This window comes from Apium graveolens, chromosome 8 (genome assembly GCF_009905375.1).
Source record: "Apium graveolens cultivar Ventura chromosome 8, ASM990537v1, whole genome shotgun sequence".
NCBI classification, from domain to species: domain Eukaryota; kingdom Viridiplantae; phylum Streptophyta; class Magnoliopsida; order Apiales; family Apiaceae; genus Apium; species Apium graveolens.
In genome coordinates, this window is record NC_133654.1 from 154,923,029 (window position 1) to 154,947,712 (window position 24,684).

Consider the following 24,684-nt stretch of genomic DNA (forward strand, 5'->3'; position numbering starts at 1 on the left):
CGGCCTTAAGTTCTGATATAAGTTCCGACTTCAATAAGTTCCGATTTCCAGTAAGTCTTGATAAGTCCTGATATTAAGTTTTGAAACTAAACAAATCAGACTAGACATGACATCACAAATATATCTAACAATCTCCCCCAACTTGTAAATTATGAAAGATATACAAGTTAATAGATTTGATGATGTCAAAAACATTTAAGTACAAATGCAATGAGAGTTTATTTAGACAACTAACTATAACTTATAGTACATGTAGCTTTACCAATATCACTGGATCAATCTGAATCTAAAGTGATTCCTTGTAAGGTCTTTTACCAGCTTGTCTTCAGCTTTTCTCAGAATTTCAACTAACTGTGCTTTGACTTGCATCAGTTCTTCATCTTCATTATCACCAATTTGATAAATGGTTGTTCTGAGTGCTGGAATAGATGTTCTTTCAAGACCATCTCCAAGTCTGATAACTCTAGGATGTGAAGAGTCTTCATTGTATCATATACACTTTCCTTTCAAAATAACTTCCACCTTAGCAGAGTTCTTCCTCATTGTAATTTCTCTTCCATCATCTTCAGTTATTTTTGGAATGTACTGAAAAGTCTTTGTACTAGAGATTCTGAGAAGATCTCTTATAGCCTTCAAAATATATTCTGACCATCTTCTTGTAACATCATATTTTACTTCCAGAAGGTAGTGAATATGTTGAAGCTCTATAACATACTTCTTTAGCACATCAGTATCAGCTAGTCTGTAAGTTCTGCCATCATTGAGAAATAAGATCAATTTCTCTTTTAGATCATCTTTATCATGAACATCCATCATAATTTGAGCAGGTAACACTTTGTCAAGGTGCTTTTGTTTGATTTGTTCATATGGTTTGTCTGTCAACATGAAAGGATCTCTGAGAGTAACTTCTAATCCTGTTTGTATCTTTTCTTCATTAGAACCTAATCCAGCTCTATCTCTAGGTTGCTTAGCTCTTAACCCAAACATTGCAAGTTGATTAATCATTAGATTGGACTTAGGTTCCACTGGAGTAGCTTTGTTCCATAGCAGCTTCTTCTTATCAGCAATTATCATCTTGTTCAAATCAACTTGAGCTCTGTCAGAGGTTGATGTCTTGATGACTTGATCAGGATTTGCTGTTTCATTTATACCTTACTGTTCTGAAATGTCTTCACTCTGAACAACTTGAGCTATGTCAGAGGTTGTCTTAGATTCTTCTGTTATCTTCTTTCTTTTCAGAGTTTCAAAGGTTTCATCTTCAACAGCTGTATCATCAAAAACTTGAACCAACTTGCACACAGGATCCATCAGTATTTGAGGAATCTTTATTTCATGTTTCTTTATTGGTTCATCAATCTTTGCTTTCCCTTTTGCCTTGGGATCAATTTCAACTTGTGATCTTGTCTTGAGCTTTGAAGCCTCAGAAGTTGACCTTTCCTTGATCACAAATGCCTTTTTCCTTAGGCCTTGGAGGTTTCTTTGCATTAGAAGCTTTAGATCTAAGATTTGTCTTCTTAGCTGCAAATCTAGCGTCTTTCTCCTTTAGAGTCTCTAAATCCATTCCAGGATTATCCTTGAGAAACAATCTTCTAGCAATTTCTTCATCAAGTGTCTGAATCTTGGGATCTTATAGTAGACATTAGTCCCCATTCCCTTAAGTTTCAGAGTTTGTAAAAAACTTCTGAGAGTCTTGACTTTCAGCTTGAATCAGAATATCAGAACTTGATATCAGACTTTGATTATCAGAACTTGATTTCAGAACTTGAGCATTCACAGCTTCAGAACTTGTATTCTTCTGTGTAGAAGATTTGTTAGAATCAGAAATTAGTTTTTGTGAAGAAACTTTGCTGCTTTGCTTTTCTTGACCTTCGCCCTTGCTAGGGTTTCCCTAGTCATCTTCAGAATCATCCTTTTTCTTCAGAGTTTGGCTAGTTGAGCATTTGGACTTAACTACCTTCTCCCCCCTTTTTGGCATCATCTGTCAGGAGTAGTGAGAGAAGAAGTTCCACTAAAGATTGGATTTCAGTTAATTGAATTTGTTGAGCAGCTTGATTTTGCAAGACCTCATCCAGTTGGGCCTGCTGCTTTTCTTGAACTTTCTCAATAGCTTCCACTTTCTCATGAATTGGACTGATAAACCTATTCTTGTCTAGCTTGAGCATTAGGTCCAGCTTATCAGCATTTTCCTGAAGTTTATTAATCTTGGCATGAGTAATGGAGTGTTGACCTTGAAGACTTTTAGTACTGAGAGTTGTGACTTTAAGTTGAGTTTTGAAATCAGAACTTGTCAGCAACTCATCAGCTTTTGAAATATGCTCTGATAGAACATGAGATCTAGGAATGAAGTCAGATTTATTCCACTTCTTGGTCCATTCAACTCCGCTGTGAGTTTCTTCCCATGGAACAGGAGCATCTTCTTCAACAAATTTAAGTAGTGCATTCTTTCCAAGAATTGGAGCATTAACTGGAGCACTGTCTCCAGAACTTGATAACATCTCCTCATCTTCTGATAACACAAGAGTGTGTGTAGATGAAGGATATTCTGGAACTACTTCATCTATTTTAGGATCCAAATCCAGAATTGGAGTAGTAGGAATATCAGCATTTAATTGAGAAACAGGTGGAGTTAACTTCTTTGCTTGTAGAGCTTCCAGATATAAGACAGTTGGTATATGTAACCTGTGAATATCAATTTCAGGACTTAATCCTGAATCTTCAACTATAGCTGTTTCTTTGAATGGAGAGATAGGAGGTGTGATCACTGTGTCTGGAATAGTGTCTTCAGGTGCTGGAAGGGCTTCAATTACTGTAGGTTCTGATGAGATCAGAGATTCCTGATCCCCTTCCTCAGCATCTCTAGCATCCTCAGATTGAGGTTGTTGTATATGCCTACCTGCTCTCATCTTTCTTGATCTTCTAGATGGAGGAGTGACTTTATCTGTATCAGAACTTGAAGGTCTTTTCCTTTTCAGAATTCCAGAACTCTCAGCTTCATTCTCCTTCTGAAAAATTACCTTTTCAGCTTCTATTTCTACAGTTTCTGATGTGGGAACCTGTGCCTGCTCATCTTCATCTGATTCATCTCTCAGAATCAGCCTTCTTTTTCTCCTTGGTGGAGATTGAGGAACAAATTTTGCTCTTAAAGGTTTAGGTCTAGATGTTGTAGTAGATTTTACAACTGGCAACTTTTGAAAAGTACCAGAGGTTGGTTTGGATTTGAGAGGTGAGGTTCTGATGGTAGGTGCTGATGATTGTGGTTCAGAGAATTATGCTGGTTGGAAATAGATTCTAATGGTAGGCTGTGGTTGAGAGTTGGAAGGCTGTGTTGGTGGATGTAGAGAAGGTGCAACTTAAGGAAATTTGGGCGTGTATGTGTTGGGGTCAGAGTTTACAAAGAACTGTTTTACAAATTCAGGAATTTGAAGAGGTCTTAGTATTTATTTCTTGTTATCAATAGCTAACAAGTCAGTGAAAGCCCTTTTATAAAGTTTAAAAGGTTGAATTGACTCACTAAAGTTTTGGGGCTTATCGGAACTATACAAACTGTAAATAAGTTGACAGAATCTAGCAAAGTGAACAGTATCCGGGTCCTCTTTCATCCTATCCCCAATAAAACCCAAAATAGCAGTAGCATAATCAAAATGAGTTTGATTAAGAAGTGCATACCCTATTTGCTGACTCAGAATTGGAATAGCGTTAAAGTTTGAGCATTTGTTGGCAAAAGCTCTGGTGATGCAGTCGAAAAAGAAACACCACTCCCTTATGCTGTGGGGCCTTTTCAGTTGTCCCACCTTCGAAAAACTTTTCTCATAGCCAAGATTGGCCATCATACCCTGTAGCAGTGGATCTTCAATCTGAGCATTGAAAGTACAATTTTCTGGCAAATGCAGAGCTTGTCGAACAGTAGATAGAGCAACCAGGAGCTCATTTTCCCCAGTTGTGAAAATGATGTTTGGAGACCCATCTTCACCACCATCATCATACACTCCAGTCCTCCAAAACTCCAGTATCTGTGTTCCTGAGAGTGATTGTGGTTGAGTCAAAGCATACCCAATCTCACTTCGACCAAGAAAGACTTGGATGAAGTGAAGATCTGATGGAGCATCGTCCTTGGTGAGAATAGCCATGTAGTTGTTGGGGATGAACTTGGCTCCAGTAAAGATAACGTCCTTTGGTGCCATTTCTGTAAGAAATTAAGTGTAATAACTCGATTTTTTGAGACCCTGTAAAATGTTTAATGAATAGTAACCCTGACAGACGGGAAAAACTTTTGAGCCCACACTATATAGTGCATAAAAATGAGTTTCGGAATCGATATTACGACTTTACGTACCAAATAAGTGTATGTAAACGCTATTAGTTTTCGAAGAAAATGAACTTTGAATAATGACTGTAATTACGACTTATCAAGGACTACGGGAATCACAATATAATTACGAGATTAAAATGATACGGATTTATATTCAATTAGGATAAATAAAAATATAAGGACTAGAAACGAAAAGAATTACATTGCGAACCATTTACGAATAAGTATTGCGGAGAACGTTTAAGTAACCAAGCGAATGAGTAAGCGATTAATTAAACGTAACGCACTAACTAAACCATGGTAAGGAAGTAAACATGGTTACTTCATCAAATAGTGAGCTAACCCGAGGATGACCAAGCTAGCTAGCAATTAGTGTGCTAAGGAGCTAACCTTGTAGTTTAGCTTGTAAGCTAGCAAGCTACAAAGATTTGTCCATGGATTTGGAGACAAGGAATAAACCTAAGCTATCCTAGGAAGAATAAAGATCAACTTGCAAAGATATCAAGTCACCTTCCAAGAAGCAACCTAGAAATCATCCAAGAGAAGCAACCAAGTGCTATAAATACCCCCCCACCCCCATTTAGCTCCATTCGGCTATTTTGAAGAAAAAAGGGGAATTGCAATTCAAAACTCCAAGCTCTAGTTTTTGTAAAATCACAAAATTATTTCCCAAGCCTCCAAGCAACTAAACTAAGGTAAGAAAAATCTTTCATCTCTTTTTATCAAGGTTTGATGGGTGGAATAAATTCAAGAAACTCACTAGTGAATAATGTGAATAGTAACTTCTCTTTGGTTTCTTGATTTTAATGGTGGTTTTAGGTTCCAAAAATCATACCAAGCACTTCCAAGACTCCACCATCCTCAAGAACACATCTCAAGATTTCAAAAAAGGTAAAAATCTTTGGCCCAACTTTATTTAAGGTTCATGTTTAAGATCCATTTAGTGGGTGTTAGTAAACCTAGCTTACTAAGTGTTGTTGATGAAATCTTGATGATTAAGTTAAGTAGATTTAAGGTTGGTTGTTGTTGCCTCAAGAACATGATGTTATTGAGAGGAGTTTGTGTGTTTATGATGATATAATGATTGTTGGTGGTTGTGTTGATAGTTAAGGCGTAAACGAAACCCCGATCGTAAACGTAACTTCGTTAAAACCAACAAACCGTAACTTTAAGTTTCTGCAGAAAGTCTCGAAGTTTTAAACTTTAGATTCTTGAGAAATAACCTTTGTTTCAGATAGACAATGATATAAGGATCGTTTAGGCGCTTGAATCGCTTAATTCCGATTTACGGATCAAAAGTTATGATCGTTTTAGTAAAAGTGTTTTACGCGACAAAAACTGCTACGAATCACGAACTTTGAAAATATAAAGGATAGACTTAAAAGTATTCATAAATCATGAAATGTTTACAGAGAGTAAAATGTGGAGTTTCCTAACTTTCATAAAAATTTTAAGTGAAAATAATGATTTCTCAATTTTATAAAAAGGTCGGAGCCGAGACCGCGCGAGTAGAAACCGTAAGAATCCTTAAGCGGAGCCGACAACGATAATGAGAATGAACTCAAGATACTTAGGAAAATGAAGTGACCATAAAGTGTTTATGACTTAAAAGAAATGTTAAGGGTAGTATGAGTTGATAGGGTGTATAATGAGTAGCGCATGAGTGCGAGTTACCGTGAATTAGGACGGAACCTAACGAAATGAAATGTGTTTATGGTTATAGATTTCCGAGCGGAACCTAGAGCATCCTCCACCTCGAGATACCCAGGCAAGTTTACAAACCCAACTCCATTTTACTGTTGTGTTGTGAAAGGATTGTTTTACTATCATCACATAAATACCATGTTTGCCGTGATACGTAGTTGTTGAATTTTCGCATAATATAGCGATATTGTACGATAAGTATATATCGTGAAATGATTATTTCGCTTTAAGCGTGATGTATTGTATAAGACCGAAGGTCGGTCGGGGATTAAGATAAAACCTGGGAATCATTCCGGAGATATTATAGGACGGTTATACGTCCATAGTGGTACGTTTTAAAGGGACTTATCGTCCACTTACGAAACATTAAAACACCTCGAACTTTTAAAACGATTTCCCAATGAGCATATTCCCTCAACTATATTTTATTGATTCGGATATTAAATATTATATACGTATTCCTTTATTATAGGAGTATTATACTTCAACGTTTATTTATTTCAAACCCGATTAATCATTATAGATTATTAATTATGTAAACACAAACTAGTTGAGGAATACTATTTAAATAAATCTTTTAAAAGAATAACTCATTCGAGGTATGATTAATATCAATTATCATTTAATTATTTATAGACTACTATTTAATTAATGATTATTTATTAAGGATTGTTATTGATTTAAAGATCATAGATCCTGATATACCTTTTGATTTAGAAGTATCATTCGAATAATTTCAGATCGTCGGTGAATATTATCCCGACTTATTATTATATTGAATATAGTTTCAAGAAGAAACTTTTCCCCTTATTAATTATCTGTTGACAACAGTCAACACACATCCCTAGTACTTCCTCCGCAATTATCGGAAGTACGTATATACATATATATACACTTATATTTTAAAAAGATAAACTATCTCTATCAACAAGCAAAACGCTTAGGGAACTTCGATGTGGTTCAAGTTCCCGAGATTGATAGAATTCTGTTGATGGAAAATGGAGGGGTAGACTCTGGTATTACGAATGCTGGATGGGCTACCAAAGGTACCGCAGGCGAAGGTACTTTGTGTACTCAGGAACTTGTGAAGTATGTGTATACCCGAAAATGGGACACGTAGCCCGAATGCGGCCAGGGTGATACCCGAGAGATGACGATATTCGTCCTTTTACTAGTAAAGAAGGTTACTTTCCGTAGGATGACTGATCATCGTATGCGGTGGCTCCTGTGAGATGTCCAAAATCTTCCAATTGGAATGGATATGCAATACCGTAACCCAAGCCTAGGTGCTGGGATTACTATTAAGGTATTCGCAGGTTATAAAACCTCCTTAAAAGAATTGTTTTCATAAGGTGTGGGACACCAAGAAATCTACTTTTAAATAAAACATATATATAATATATGATGTTATTATACAATCATTTTCATACTGTACATTATTATGCTGAGCATCTTAGCTCACACTTGTTTTCTTAAATGGACACAACACAACAGTGAATCAAGATGCCTGCCATGAGAACCACAGCCAGGAAACGGGTAGGAAATGGCCAGTTGTTCCGTAGATTGTTTGGTGCAGTACCTCAGGTAGTCGGAATAAGCTGGATTAGTTTTCAGTTGTTTATAGTTCAGCTTATTTATAAGTATGGTTTATGTAAGATAAGAAATAAGAAACGTATATTCGGCCGGCGGATTAACCTTACTTAAAGGTCACCCCCGGTAAGACTAATTATATTTGGGTTGTAATAAAATTTCTCTAGTAATGATGGTTCGTTTCCAAAAAAATAACCCGTAGTGTGTGTGTGTTAAGTGTGGGGTCGTGAAGCGTGAGTATTTACATATCGTAGTGTGAGTTATGTAAGTTTAGATAGTGTGGCTTCCGAGACTCCTGACCCCGGGTTTTGGGGTGCCACAGAAATGGTATCAGAGCCTTAGGTTATCAAATCTTGGAAATGATAGGATATAAAATATGTAGACCTAAGAATAATAAAACGATCAATTAGAGCTCAAGTCGAGTTCGTCGTCAGGCTACACGGGTAGTCTTGACTGTTTTACCCTCAAGGGAATTCCAACTCTAAGTTAGTAACACCTTGCCTATTGTGTCAGGTACCAGTGGAGCCTTGGAGGGAGGTTGACCCTGTTGATGATGTCATGATTCCTGAGCATAACCCTATTTCCGAGCCAGAGAGCCCACCCAATGATGATTCAGACGATGACCCTACTGAGGATGTCCTAGAGGAGGAGACTGAGCTTCCTGTCCCCGTAGCTAATGGCGTAGTATGGAGAGATGTAGAGATGTACCCACACCAGGCTATTCGCTCTCCTACACCACCCCCAGGGATCCAGAGCCCTATGTCCTATACTGATGACGATAATGAGGAGGTGATACGCACACAATACCATGAGGTCCATGACATATCCTCTAGCGACCCAGACTCACCTCTACCACCACTGGCGACTATGCATATAGCCGTACACGACTGGGTAGTGAGTCAGCTTAACGCTGAGATCACAGCGGCGTCTGCCCACATTGCTGAGTTACGCCAGGCACTAACAGCTAAGAGAGCCACCCGACTAGGATAACCCCGAGATTTCAGAGCTGCTTCCCCAGCCATAGCCTGTAGAGAGATCGATGGGATCGAGCTCCGTACCAGGGTTCAGATGAGGATGACATCAGTGGGAGGATACATGCCGGTAGTCGATGCAGAGATGATGATTGCAGGAGCGATGAGGAGGGTGCGTGACCTCACTCGCAGTGATAGTGACTGAGAGATTAGTGACTAGATATAGACCTTGAAGAAGGCTGAGTGACTTGTCACCAATTTTGATAGGATTTCTAGTAGTAGATAGCGTTCCTAGCCTTTCAGGGTACATGACTTATGTATTTTCATTTCAGTATTTAGAACTAGCAGTGATAGATTGTAACCAGGTATGTATGAACTCGGCTAGTTATTTCATCCCCAGGATATAACTGGGAGATCTTATGAATATATATCTAAGCAGTTATTAAAAAAATTGATGTCTATATTAATGCACTTTATAAAACCTGTTAAGTAATAAATAACATGCTTATATATGAATAAAATAGCCTAACTGTTATAATCATGTGACCAATTTTCCTTATCTGAATAATGCCACCTCGTAGAAGAGGAACCAGGGCACAACCCGCAGAGTCTGTTAACGAACAACAAGGTGACCCAGTAGTAAATGATGAAAGTGAAGAAGACATAGACTATAATGAATATGATGAGGAAGAATATGTAGAAGAAGAGGCTGAGGATACCCATCAGGGAGGGAACCCCGTAAATGAATTTATGGAACTGCTGAGAGAAAATCTGAACCAACAGCCTATTCCACCACAGCCCCCTGCTTCCCAACAGACTGCAGCTACTGTCTTTAGAGCCTTCAAGTCCCTCAAACCCCCAGAGTTTCTAGGATCTGCCCCGTTGAAGCACGGGCCTGGCTTAAAGAGATAGAAAAGTCCTTCGAGATACTAGGAGTTGAGGAACGACATAAGACCATTTTCGCTTCTTACATGCTGAAAGGAGAAGCTAACTATTGGTGGGAGTCCAAACGAAACCTAGAAACTGATGTTGTGATCCCATGGGATAGATTTACCCGACTGTTCTTAGACAAGTACTTCCCTAGGTTTATGGAAACTTAGATGGAGATTAGGTTTCTAGAGTTGAAACATGATAAGATGACCGTGGCAGAATATGAGGCCAAATTTACTGAGTTGTCTAGATTTGTGCCTGAGTTTGTGAATACCGAAGAAAAGAAAGCGCGAAGGTTCCAGCTTGGTCTGAAACAATGGATACAGAACCGAGTAGCAGTGTTAGAGCTGACAGACTATGCCACCTTAGTACAGAAAGCCTCGATTGTTGAAGCTGGTAGTGAGCAGACTGTGAAAGAAAAGGAGAATAGGAAGAGGAAGATAGGAAGCCAAGGAATAGGAACCGGAAACAGGAGCCTTCCAAGTAGGTTCGTCAGGGGAGCGGTGTCCCAACCTGCAAGAGGCCCCAGGTTCAAAAAGGCCCCAAGTGAGAGCGTTGGCCAGGGCGGCGGACAATCTAGGGCAACATTTCATAGCCAACCACGTGCCCCAATACCAGAATGTCAAACCTGTAAGAAGAGGCACCTTGGAGTGTGTAACCAGACAAGAGCCCCTCCAAGATGTTACCTGTGTGACCAGATCGGGCACATTGCCAACAGTTGCACCCGGCCCAAAGTAACGTGTTTCCAATGTGGGAAGGTAGGACACATGAAGTGGGATTGCCCAACGTTGAAGCCCCCAGCCTCAGGAATGAGTAGAGCTGCATCTAACCGACCTCCAGCCGCTAGGACCTTCAACATGACTGTTCAGGATGCTGTCCGAAACACTGACATGATAGCAGGTACCCTTTTGTTAAATTCCGAACATGTAAATGTCCAATTTGATTCTTGAGCAACCAAGTCTTTTATATCTCAAGATTTTGCTAGCAAGTTAAAACTTAATGCCATACCCTTACGTGAGGTATTACGAGTGGAAATAGCAAACAAAGAAATAATCCCTGTAAATCAAATATACCCTAAGTGCAAGCTGAAATTAGAAGAGAAGATCTTCGAGGTCGACTTACTACCATTCGCGTTAGGAGAATTTGATGTGATCTTAGGAATGGATTGGTTATCCAGTAACGGAGCGCAAATAGATTGTGAACAGAAGAAAGTTAAGATAAGAGTGCAGAATGATAAAGAAGTAGTGTTTAAAGGTCAACGACAGAACCAGAAATTTTGACCATGCTTCACACAAAAAGATTGTTGAGGAAAGGTAACGAGGCCTATTTGGATTATGTGATAGATACCCAGAAGGAGGTCCCCAATATACAGAACATACCCATAGTAAACGAATTCGAGGATGTATTTCCAGAAAACTTACCAGGATTACCACCTGACAGAGAAATAGAGTTCGCTATAGAGTTAGCACCAGGGATGGCACCAGTATCCAAGGCCCCATATAGGTTAGCCCCAGTTGAGATGAAAGAACTAGCTTCTCAACTGCAAGAATTATTAGATAACGGAATGATAAGGCCCAGTGTATCACCATGGGGAGCACCAGTACTATTCGTAAAGAAAAAGGACGGCAACATGAGATTATGTATAGACTATCGAGAGCTGAATAAGCTGACTATAAAGAATAGGTACCCTCTTCCTAGAATTGACGACCTATTCGACCAACTCAAAGGAGCTGTACATTTTCCAAAATAGATTTAAGAACAGGATACCACCAGTTGAAAATCAAATCGGAGGATATACCAAAGAATGCTTTTCGCACTAGGTATGGACACTATGAGTTCTTAGTCATGTCATTTGGATTAACCAATGCACCCGCAGCCTTTATGGATTTGATGAACAGAGTGTTCAAAAAGTACCTGGACATATGTGTGATAGTTTTTATAGATGATATTCTGATCTACTCAAAGACAGAGCAAGAACATGCAGAACTTTTGAGGATAGTCTTAGAAATCTTGAGGAATGAGAAATTGTATGCCAAATTTTCGAAGTGTGAATTTTGGTTGAGAGAAGTTCAGTTTTTAGGACATGTGGTGAGTAGCAAAGGAGTTTTAGTTGACCCTGCCAAGATAGAGGCGGTATCCAATTGGGAAAGACCAGCAACCCCAACAGAGGTTAGGAGTTTCGTGGGTTTAGCAGGATATTACCGAAGATTCGTGCAAGACTTTGCTAAGATAGCCGGTCCACAGACTAGACTTACCCGGAAGGCAGAAAAGTTCGTATGGACGGAAAAGTGTGAGGAGAGTTTTCAAGAACTGAAAAAGAGGCTGGTGTCAGCACCAGTGCTCGCTCTTCCCGATGGAAAGGGAGAGTTTGTGATATACAGCGATGCATCACTTAAAGGATTAGGATGTGTACTAATGCAGCACGGCAAGGTTATAGCGTATGCCTCTCGACAATTGAAGGAATATGAGAGCCGATACCCTACGCATGACCTAGAATTAGCAGCCATAGTATTTGCCCTAAAAATTTGGAGACACTACCTATACGGTGAGAAATGCGAGATCTATACTGACCATAAAAGCCTCAAATATATTTTTACTCAAAAGGAACTAAACATGAGATATAGGAGATGGTTAGAGTTGATAAAAGACTACGACTGTGAAATTTTGTATCACCCGGGTAAATCCAATGTGGTGGCTGACGCCCTTAGTAGGAAGGAAAGACTCAAGATGATAATGACATTGGAGGAATTAGTTAAGGAATTTGAGAAGATGGAAATTGATGTAAGAATGACCGGTAAGGGAACGGAAGGATTATTTGAGATTAAGCTAGTACTAGAACTAACTGCAAAGATACGAGTATGTCAGGAAAAGAAGATGAGTGAGGAAAAAGGGACATTGACAGGTGAAGAAGTGAGATGCGAGAAGGATGAGGAAGGGATCATGAGGTATGCGTCCCGGATTTGGATTCCGAATGTGCAAGAATTAAAGGACGAGCTGTTGCATGAAGGGCACAACTCTAGATATTCAATCCACCCAGGAAGTACGAAAATGTACCATGACCTTAAGGAATATTATTGGTGGCCTAACATGAAGAGAGAAGTAGCGGAGTTGGTTAACAAGTGCTTGACATGCCAAAGAGTGAAGGCGGAACACCAACGACCTAGTGGACTGTTACGACCCCTAGAAATTCCGGAATGGAAATGGGAACACATAGCCATGGATTTTGTGATAGGCTTACCTAGGACAAAGACTAATCAGGATGCTATATGGGTTATCATTGATAGGCTGACCAAGTCCGCACACTTCCTACCAATCAACGAAAGGTACACCGTAGACAAGTTTGTAGATATTTACTTGAAGGAAATTGTAATAAGACATGGCGTTCCTGTAGCCATAGTGTCAGACAGAGACCCGAGGTTTAATTCCTGATTTTGGAGAAGCTTCCAGGAATGTGTAGGCACCAGACTACACATGAGTACCGCTTACCGCCCCCAGACGGATGGACAAAGCGAAAGGACTATACAGACCCTAGAAGATATGCTGCGAGTATGTGCCATCGACTTCAAAGGAAATTGGGATGATCACTTACCCCTAATAGAATTTTCTTATAATAATAGCTATCACGCTAGCATAGGAATGCCTCCGTATGAAGCTCTTTACGGGAGAAGATGTCGCTCTCCCCTGTGTTGGGATGAAGTTGGAGAACACAAGCTATTAGGACCAAAGTTAGTCCAGCAGACCAGAGAAATGGTAAAACTCATCCTTAAAGAGACTGGTAGCAGCCCAGGACAGACAAAAGAAGTACGCTGATCAGACCAGGAAGGATAGGGAATATGAAGTAGGAGGTTCTGTGTTATTGAAGGTATCTCCGTGGAAAGGAGTGATGAGATTTGGAAAGAAAGGGAAGTTGATCCCCAGATTCATAGGACCCTTTGAAATTTTGAGGAGGATAGGACCTCTAGCTTACGACCTCGCCTTGCCTCCTAATTTGCAACAAGTACACAACGTGTTTCACGTATCCATGTTGAGAAAGTACCATGTCGATGCCCGACATGTAATAGAGTACGAGCAGGTAGATTTACAACCAGATCTGACCTATATCGAGCAGTCAGTTAGGATAATGGACCAGAAAGAACAAGTGCTGAAGAACAAAATGGTGAAGCTAGTTAGGATCTTGTGGAGAAATCAAAATGTTGAGGAATCAACTTGGGAACTTGAAGACACCATGAGGAATAGATATACCCACTTATTTTCTAGTTGATTCCGGGACGGAATCCTTGTTAAAGGGGAAGACTGTAATAACTCGAATTTTTGAGACCCTGTAAAACATTTAATGAATAGTAACCCTGACAGACGGGAAAAACTTTTGAGCCCACACTATATAGTACATAAAAAAATGAGTTTCGGAATCGATATTACGACTATACGTACCAAATAAGTGTATGTAAACGCTATTAGTTTTCGAAGAAAATGAACTTTGAAAAATGACCGTAATTACGACTTATCAAGGACTACGGGAATCACAATATAATTACGAGATTAAAATCCTACGGATTTATATTCAATTAGGGTAAATAAAAATATAAGGACTAGAAACGAAAAGAATTACATTGCGAACCATTTACGAATAAGTATTGCGGAGAACGTTTAAGTAACCGAGCGAACGCGTAAGCGATTAATTAAACGTAACGCACTAACTAAACCATGGTAAGGAAGTAACCATGGTTACTTCATCAAATAGTGAGCTAACCCTAGGATGACCAAGCTAGCTAGAAAATAGTGTGCTAAGGAGTTATCCTTGTAGTTTAGCTTGTAAGCTAGCAAGCTACAAAGATTTGTCCATGGATTTGGAGACAAGGAATAAACCTAAGTTATCCTAGGAAGAATAAAGATCAACTTGCAAAGATATCAAGTCACCTTCCAAGAAGCAACCTAGAAATCATCCAAGAGAAGCAACCAAGTGCTATACATACCCCCCACCCCCATTTAGCTCCATTCGGCTATTTTGAAGAAAAAAGGGGAATTGCAATTCAAAACTCCAAGCTCTAGTTTTTGTAAAATCACACAATTATTTCCCAAGCCTCCTAGAAACTAAAATAAGGTAAGAAAAATCTTTCATCTCTTTTTATCAAGGTTTGATGGGTGGAATAAATTCAAGAAACTCACTAGTGAATAGTGTGAATAGTAACCTCTCTTTGGTTTCTTGATTTTAATGGTGGTTTTAGGTTCCAAAAATCATACCAAGCACTTCCAAGACTCCACCATCCTTAAGAACACATCTCAAGCTTTCAAGAAAGGTAAAAATCTTTGGCCTAACTTTATTTAAGGTTCATGTTTAAGATCCATTTACTGGGTGTTAGTAAACCTAGCTTACTAAGTGTTGTTGATGAAATGTTGATGATTAAGTTAAGTAGATTTAAGGTTGGTTGTTGTTGCCTCAATAACATAATGTTCTTGAGAGGAGTTTGTGTGTTGATGATGATATAATGATTGTTGGTGGTTGTGTTGATAGTTAAGGCGTAAACGAAACCCCGATCGTAAACGTAACTTCGTTAAAACCAACAAACCGTAACTTTAAGTTTCTGCAGAAAGTCTCGAAGTTATAAACTGTAGATTATTTATAAATAACCTTTTTTTAAGATAGACAATGTTATAAGGATCGTTTAGGCACTTGAATCGCTTAATTCCGATTTACGGATCAAAAGTTATGATCGTTTTAGTAAAAGTGTTTTACGCGACAAAAACTGCTACGAATGACAAACTTTGAAAATATAAAGGATAGACTTAAAAGTATTCATAAATCATGAAATGTTTACAGAGAGTAACATGTGGAGTTTACTAAATGTCATAAAAATTTCAAGTGTAAATAATGATTTCTCAATTTTATAAAAAGGTCGGAGCCGAGACCGCGCGAGTAGAAATCGTAAGAATCCTTAAGCGGAGCTGACAACGATAATGAGAATGAACTCAAGATACTTAGGAAAATGAAGTGACTTATGACTTAAAAGAAATGTTAAGGGTAGTATGAGTTGAGAGGGTGTATAATGAGTAGCGCATGAGTGCGAGTTACCGTGAATTAGGACGGAACCTAACGAAATGAAATGTGTTTATGGTTATAGATTTCTGAGCGGAATCTAGAGCATCCTCCACCTCGAGATACCCAGGCAAGTTTACAAACCCAACTCCATTTTACTGTTGTGTTGTGAAAGGATTGTTTTACTACCATCGCATAAATACCATGTATGCCATGATACGTAGTTGTTGAATTTTCGCATAATATAGCGATGTTGTACGATAAGTATATATCCTGAAATGATTATTTCGCTTTAAGCGTGCTGTATTGTATAAGACCGAGGGTCGGTCGGGGATTAAGATAAAACCCGGGAATCGTTCCGGAGATATTATAGGACGGTTATACGTCCATAGTGGTACATTTTAAAGGGACTCATCGTCCACTTACGAAACATTAAAACACCTCGAACTTTTAAAACGATTTGCCAATGAGCATATTCCCTCAACTATATTTTATTGATTCGGATATTAAATATTATATACGTATTCCTTTATTATAGGAGTAGTATACTTCAACGTTTATTTATTTCAAACCCGATTAATCATTATAGATTATTAATTATGTAAACACAAACTAGTTGAGGAATACTATTTAAATAAATCTTTTAAAAGAATAACTCATTCGAGGTATGATTAATATCAATTATCATTTAATTATTTATAGACTACTATTTAATTAATGATTATTTATTAAGGATTGTTATTGATTTAAAGATCATAGATCCTGATATACCTTTTGATTTAGAAGTATCATTCGAATAATTTCAGATCGTCGGTGAATATTATCCCGACTTATTATTATATTGAATATAGTTTCAAGAAGAAACTTTTCCCCTTATTAATTATCTGTTGACAACGGTCAACACACATCCCTAGTATTCCTCCGAAATTCTCAGAAGTACGTATATACATATATATACACTTATATTTTAAAAAGATAAACTATCTCTATCAACAAGCAAAACGATTGGGGAACTTCGATGTGGTTCAAGTTCCCGAGATTGATAGAATTCTGTTGAAGGATAATGGAGGGGTAGACTCTGGTACTACATGTGCTGGATGGGCTACCAAAGGTACCGCAGGTGAAGGTACTTTGTGTACTCAGGAACTTGTGAAGTATGTGTATACCCGAAAATGGGACACGTAGCCCGAATGCGGCCAGGGTGATACCCGAGAGATGACGGTTTTCGTCCTTTTACTAGTAAAGAAGGTTACTTTCCGTAGGACGACTGATCATCGTATGCGGTGGCTCCTGTGAGATGTCCAAAATCTTCCAATTGGAATGGATATGCAATACCGTAACCCAAGCCTAGGTGCTGGGATTACTATTAAGGTATTCGCAGGTTATAAAACCCCCTTAAAAGAATTGTTTTCATAAGAAGGTGTGGGACACCAAGAAATCTACTTTTAAATAAAACATATATATAATATATGATGTTATTATACAGTCATTTTAATACTGTAAATTATTATGCTGAGCATCTTAGCTCACACTTGTTTTCTTAAATTGACACAACACAACAGTGAATCAAGATGCCTGCCATGAGAACCACAGTCAGGAAACAGGTAGGAAATGGCCAGCTGTTCCGTAGATTGTTTGGTGCAGTACCTCAGGTAGTCGGAATAAGCTGGATAAGTTTTCAGTTGTTTATAGTTCGGCTTATTTATAAGTATGGTTTATGTAAGATAAGAAATAAGAAACGTATATTCGGCCGGCGGATTAACCTTACTTAAAGGTCACCCCCGGTAAGACTAATTATATTTGGGTTATAATAAAATTTCTCTGGTAATGATGGTTCGTTTCCAAGACAATAACCTGTAGTGTGTGTGTGTTAAGTGTGGGGTCGTGAAGCGTGAGTATTTACATATCGTAGTGTGAGTTGTGTAAGTTTAGATAGCGTGGCTTCCGAGACTTCTGACCCCGGGTTTTGGGGTGCCACATTAAGTGAAAAGTTGTGTGTATGCAGGGTGTTTGATAAAATGCCTGTGAAAAATAGCTTCAGAGAATAATAGAGAGTTAGAGAGAATAATAGAGATAAGAAAAGAGTGAGAAAGTAGGTAAAATATTGTTAAAATCTTTTAACTCTAGTATTTATACTTTCCACGTGATAACGGCTAGATTTTTGAATCACAACAGATATTTTACACCTGGCAGCATGGAAATAGTCAAAACATTATTAGTGGGCATGGTAAATATGCTGTAATTATTGCTCACATGCGGTTACCAAAACAAACACGCAACCCATTAACCAAATGATTATCCCTATTTTTATCTCACCTAATTATTTTCTGATAAAATATGACCATTATAGTAAATAACAAAAATAAATCAAGTAATTAAATAATACCACGTAAGCATCAGAGTTTCCATCAGGATTTGAATCAGAACTTAACTATTATCAGAATTTAATTGTCATTAGAACATGGCTTCTGTACTCAAAAAGTGAATGACTATTTCTGTGATTCTTCACACAAATACTGACTCGTTTCTTCAGAGTTTAATCATCAGAACTTTCATCAGAACTTGTCCTCAGAATTTATGCATATGATACTTAACTGTTTGTCAGAAACAATTTAATCACCACAGTAATTTTCATCATTCATATGGAGTGATAGTGTGTGCATGTGCAAATGATCAGATAAAGATTAAAGTATGATAAACTTCAGTACATCTTAGAAATAAGGCATAACTAAGAAAAATGCTTAAAATCTGTCTTTAATTTGGAAGTCTACTATAGAATAAATTTATGCAAGTATCTACCTCAACTGTTTGTGCTCATTTTATGCATCTTTTGAAATTCTTTTGACAGTGTCTTCTCAGTGTAAATGTGTTACAACTGCTATCAGAATTTATGTTGTTATCAGAATATTTCTCCAGTAATCAGAGAATGTGAAAAGACAACAAGAAAAATTTGCTTTTCTAATGCATATTACTTAATACCAGCAATGCACTTGGGTCTTCCATGTCACATATTTACTCTAGATCTCAAAGGATTACCTGATTTCAATTTTTTTTTCTTTTTTTTTCTTCAGATAAGTGAGGCTTATCAAGCATGTAGTTCATCCTTAAGATTTACTGACATTAGAATTTGACAGATAAGAAGCAAAAATCTAGTTTGGGACTTGGTAATAAGAAACAGGAAGTAAATTTAACTACAATCAAAATCAGAATTTGCTTGTGTTAATGATTTCCATATAAACAACTAATTCAAACATGGGATACATAGTTTGTTAAAGACTACTAAGTCAGCATCTAACAAAATAATCCTCATTGGATTGAATAGTCAAAGAACATTCAAACACTATCAGAGTATATAGAATCATATCAGATAACAATCAGTATTTAATGTGATATAATTTAAGCACATATTACATTGAGATAAGACAATCTGTAAATACCGATAATAAAGTCTGATGCATGAGAACAAAAACTAAACATATTTTGAGAAAGAACCTGATACCATTCCAAGTTCATTTACCAGTCTTGTAAAAGTAGCTTCACATAGTGGTTTTGTGAAGATATCTGCTAGTTGTTAATCTGTTGGAACAAAATGCAATTCCACTGTACCTTCCATCACATGTTCCCTTATGAAATGGTACCTAATGCTGATGTGCTTTGTCATTAAGTGTTGAACTAGATTTCCTGTCATAGCAATAGCATTTTGATTATCACAGTAAATAGGTATTTTAGAAAATTCTAACCCATAGTCCAGTAGCTGATTCTTCATCCAAAGAATTTGTGCACAACAGCTTCCTGCAACAATAAATTATGCTTCTACAGTTGATGTGGAAATTGATTTCTGTTTCTTATTAAACCAAGAAACCAATCTTCCTCCAAGAAATTGGCAACTTTCACTAGTGCTTTTCCTGTCTATTTTGCATCCTGCAAAATCTGCATATGAGTAACCTATTAGCTTAAAATCTGATTCCCTAGTATACCACAATCCTAGATCAGCTGTACCTTTGAGGTACTTAAAAATTCTTTTCACAGCTATTAGATGAGGTTTTCTTGGATCAGCCTGAAATCTTGTAGAAAGACAGGTAACATACATGATATCAGGTCTACTTGCAGTTAAAAAGAGTAAAGAGCCAATCATACCTCTGTAGTTAGTAATATCTATTGATGCTCCAGTGTCTTTATCTAACTTGGTGGCAGTGGTCATGGGAGTGGATGCAGTTGAACTGTCTTACATTTCAAATTTCTTGAGTAAATTTCTGGTGTACTTGGATTGATTTATGAAAGTACCTTCTTCAGTTTGCTTGACTTGAAGTCCCAGAAAATAGCTAAGTTCTCCCATCATACTCATTTGATATCTTGACTACATTAACTTGGAAAATCTTTCACAAAGTTTTGTATTTGTAGATCCAAAGATAATATCATCAACATATATCTATACCAAAAGTAAGTCCTTTCCATGGTTGAGGTAGAACAGAGTTTTATCAATTGTGCCTCTGGTAAATCCACTTTCCAGAAGGAATTGAGCTAAAGTATCATACCATGCTCTTGGAGCTTGCTTAAGGCCATAAAGTGCTTTGTCAAGCCTGTAGACATGATTTGGAAATTTTGGATCTACAAAGCCAGGAAGTTGTTCAACATATACCTCTTCTTCCAATTCTCCATTGAGAAAAGCACTTTTTACATCCATTTGAAAGACTTTAAACTTCTTGTGAGCAACATAAGCCAAAAAGATTCTTATGGCTTCCAATCTAGCAACTGAAGCAAATGTTTCATCATAGTCAATGCCCTCCTATTGAGAGTAACCTTTAGCAACCGGCCTTGCTTTGTTTCTTGTAATTATGCCATCACTGTCAATTTTGTTTCTGAACACCCATTGTGTGCTAACAATTGATCTGTTCTTTGGTCTTGGCACTAGGGTCTAGACTTTGTTTCTTTCAAATTCATTTAACTCTTCCTGTATTGCTTGCACCCAATCAGCATCTTGAAGAGCTTCTTACACTTTCTTTGGTTCAGTGTGAGATAGAAAGGAATGATAGAGACATTCATTTGTTGTTGTTGTTCTAGTTCTGACACCTGCTTCAAGATCTCCAATTATTAAGTCAGGTGTGTGTGATTTAGTCCACTTTCTTGCAGATGGAAGTTGATCCCTAGAACTGGATCCTCCCCATGATCCATGCTGTCTCCATCAACATTTTCTGATACTTCCCCTGAAGTTATGCTCTCTGAAATTTCAGAATTTGAGTTGGATCCTTCAGGAATTGAAGAATCAGAGTTTTCTGAATTATCAGAATTTGGCTCATCAGAACTTGATGAATCAGAACTTGAAGAGCCAGTGACTGGTTCTGATGCTTCTTGAGAGTCTTGAGATGTGGTATGGTCATCAGCTTGCTCCCCCTGAACAGTTGCAATTTCCTTTGGAGTAGTTACCACAGTTTCAATGACATCAGAATTTAACCGATCAGAACTTACAGGATCAGGATTTAGGTCCTCAGAATTTACAGAATCAGAATTTACATCTTCATTTTCAAATCTCAGCTGATCATGATCATTGAAATCTTCAAGTCCAGTAATCTTTTTATCATCAAAAGATAGATTGATAGATTCTATGACAACCCTTGTTCTTAAATTGTAGACTCTGAAGGCTTTTGTGGAAAGTGGATATCCAACAAAAATTCCTTCATCAGCTTTTAGATCAAATTTTGACAGCTATTCAGGATGAGTCTTAAGAACAAAACACTTGCATCCAAATATATGAAAGTATTTCAGATTTGGCTTCTTTTTCTTCACCATCTCATATGGTGTTTTTCCATGTTTGTTTATGAGTGTAGCATTCTGTGTAAAACAAGCAGTCTGCACAGCTTCAGCCCAAAAATAGGTTGGTAGCTTTGCTTCATCAAGCATAGTTCATGCAGCTTCAATAAGAGTCCTGTTCTTTCTTTCTAAAACTCCATTCTGCTGTGAAGTTCCAAGTACAAAAAATTCCTGCTTTATTCCATGCTCTTTGTAGAACTCTTCCATGATTGAATTCTTGAACTCAGTGCCATTATCACTTCTTATTATTTTAACAGAATATTTGACTAATTTATCCAGTTGTCTGACATGATCAACTAAAATAGATGTAGTTTCATTCTTCTTGTGCAAGAAATACACCCAAGTGTATCTTGTGAACTCATCTACTATAACCATAGCATATTTCTTCTTTGCAATGGACATGACATTGACCGGACCAAATAGATCAACATGCAGTAAGTGATAAGGCTAAAGAATAAAGGATTCCGTTTTGCTCTTGAATGAAGATTTTCTTTATTTTGCCTTTTGACATGAGTCACAAAGACCATCAGGAGCAAATACTGATTTTGACAGTCCTCTCACAAGATCTTTCTTTACTAGCTCATTTATGTTATTGACATTTAAATGAGAGAGTTTCTTGTGCCAATTCCAGCTTTCTTCAATTGATGCTCTACTTAACAGATAGTGTATGAAAGAAGAAATAAGGATGACACACAAACCATCAGAATTTGTTGAAAGTCTGGCTTCATATATGTTACCATGTCTGTAACCTTTCAAAACCACTTTGCCTGTAGAATTACTTACAACTTCACAGTGTTCTTCAAATAAATCCACATGATAACCTCTGTCATAGATATGACTCACACTTAGCAGATTGTGTTTAAGTCCTGAGACAAAAGCTACTGTTTTAATTATGACATTCCTAAGATTGATTTGCCATATCCCAGAGTCTTTCCCATGTTGTCATCTCCATAAGAAACTCCTGTGACATCTTTCTCCACAAAGTCTGATAGCAGGGCTTTATTTCCAGTCATATGTCCTGAACATCCACTGTCCAGAACCAGGATGTTTTTCCTGTTGCCCTGCAATCACAAAGACCACTATTGGTTAGTTTTAAGGACCCAGACTTGCTTGGATACTTTGGCCTTTTTAAGTTTGTTAGCATTTGCAGCGGATTTAGTTTCAGATTTTATGCTAACATGTTTTTTATCAAACTTTATATCAGACTTTGCATCAGAATTTACACTAGAAGGAATTACACTAACTTTCTTTAAAGAAGGTTTTATTTGATAATAATCATAGTACAAACTATGATATTCCTAACAAGTATAAATAAAATGCCATAAAATACCACAATGAAAACAAGGATTTTGTGGTTTAAACCTAACAGACTGACTCTTAACTCCTGATCTAGGAGGTAAAGAGTTTATATCTTTATTTTTCCTGCAAAAAGAAGCAAGATGGTTAGAGTTTCCATAATTATAGCATTTCTTTCTAGGAGCATTAGGAACATGCATATAATTATTACTTTTATTCACACCTTCCTTTCCATTCCTATTTTTCCTAGCTTCCTTTACCTTGTTCACATTTTTAATCTCTTTCAGCTTATACTTAAGCTGCTTCTTTATCATTAAGCCAATGTTTACTACAGCTGGTTTATTCTATTTTAATTTGTCAGAAGTTGACTTTTCTTTGACTTCTGTTTTAGAGTCTTTCATCTTTTCAGATTTTGACTTGTCAGAATTTGACACAAACTTGATAGGATTAATTTTAGGCTTTTCAGCTTTCTTGGTAAAGTTTGGTTTAGATGACACAGTTTCCTTTTCTTCTTTATCATCTAGGTTACCTAGACCTTCTTTCCAATTTCCATTTTCTAAGATTTTCTGAGTTGTTCTTTCAGAGTTAGTCCAAGTTTTGATTATCTCCTTTTCCTTTTCGAGTTCAGATTTAAGAGATTTATCCAATTTTAGCAGTTCATCTTTAACATAAAAAGCCTCATCTCTTTCTTTCCGAGTTTGATGGAATATAACTAACTCTTTTTCTGAGTAGTCATTTCTGTTTTTAAGAGCAAGACTTTCAGATTTTAATATTTCATTTTCTATAGTCTGATTTCTAAAACTAATGAACATGGTTTTCAGATATAATCTTAGCTCAGAAATATCATCAGTATGAAAAGTAAGAGTTGAATGAGGTACCTTCAATTCAGCAGTTTCAGAACTGCTATCAGCATTTTCCATCAAAGCATAGTTCACCTCTTCTTCAGAATCTGAAGTGTCTGACTAGTTTTTCTTCTTTGTGATAAGTGTCTGGCTTTTATCACCTTTTCCTTTCTTGCAGTCAGGAGAGATGTGGCCTCTTTCACCACAATTGTAGCATTTGACATTTGAGTTGTCTCCTCTGTCAGACTTTCCTCCTTTGCCTTCAGTCTTTCTGGTCCATATTGCTTCTATAAGAATTCTGTTCTTTCTTTCAACAACTCCATTTTGTTGTGGAGTTCCAGGGGCAGAAAATTCTATTTGTATTCCCTTATATTTCCAGAATTCTTCCATTATGTTCTTCCTGAATTCAGTTCCATTGTCACTTCTGATTATCCTCACTTTGTGTACTGATCCTTTTTTCAGTTGCATCACATAATCAAGAAAAATGGACGGTGTCTCATTCTTTGTGTGTAGAAAGTATATCCATGTATACCTAGTATACTCATTAATATTAACAAGTTCATATCTCTTCTTGGCTATTGACAATACATTTACTGGACCAAAAAGATCAATATATAATAAGTGAAATGGTTCATGAATTGAGGATTTAGTCTTACTCTTGAAAGACGATTTCCTTAGCTTGGCCTTTTGGCATGAATCACAAAGGCTATTAGGAGAAAAAACTGCATTGGGAAATCCTGTTACAGGATATTTCTTCACAAGTTCATTAATGTAGTTGAAGTTCAAGTGAGAAAGTATTTTATGCCAATTTCAGTTATCTTTCACAGTTGTTCTACTTAGCAGATAGATTGCAGAACCATCAGTGTTTGTGAAAACCCTGACATCAAATAAGTTACCATGTCTATGACCATCATTAAAACATTGTCATTTGAATTGCTAACAATTTCACAATACTCATCATAAAAATCCACATGATAATCTATGTCACAAATTTGACTTACACTGTTGTGCAAGACATGCCTGTACTATAACAAGACTAAGTTAAATTAACAACCCTAAATAAGTTGTATGGTAATCTATGTTTACATTTTGTAATGTAACACTTAAGTCTGTAAAAATCTAAATAGATTAGACTGGAGTATTTTTCTTTAAATAGTTCAAGCCTAACAATAAACTCTAGAAGAAGATCATGAAGATCAT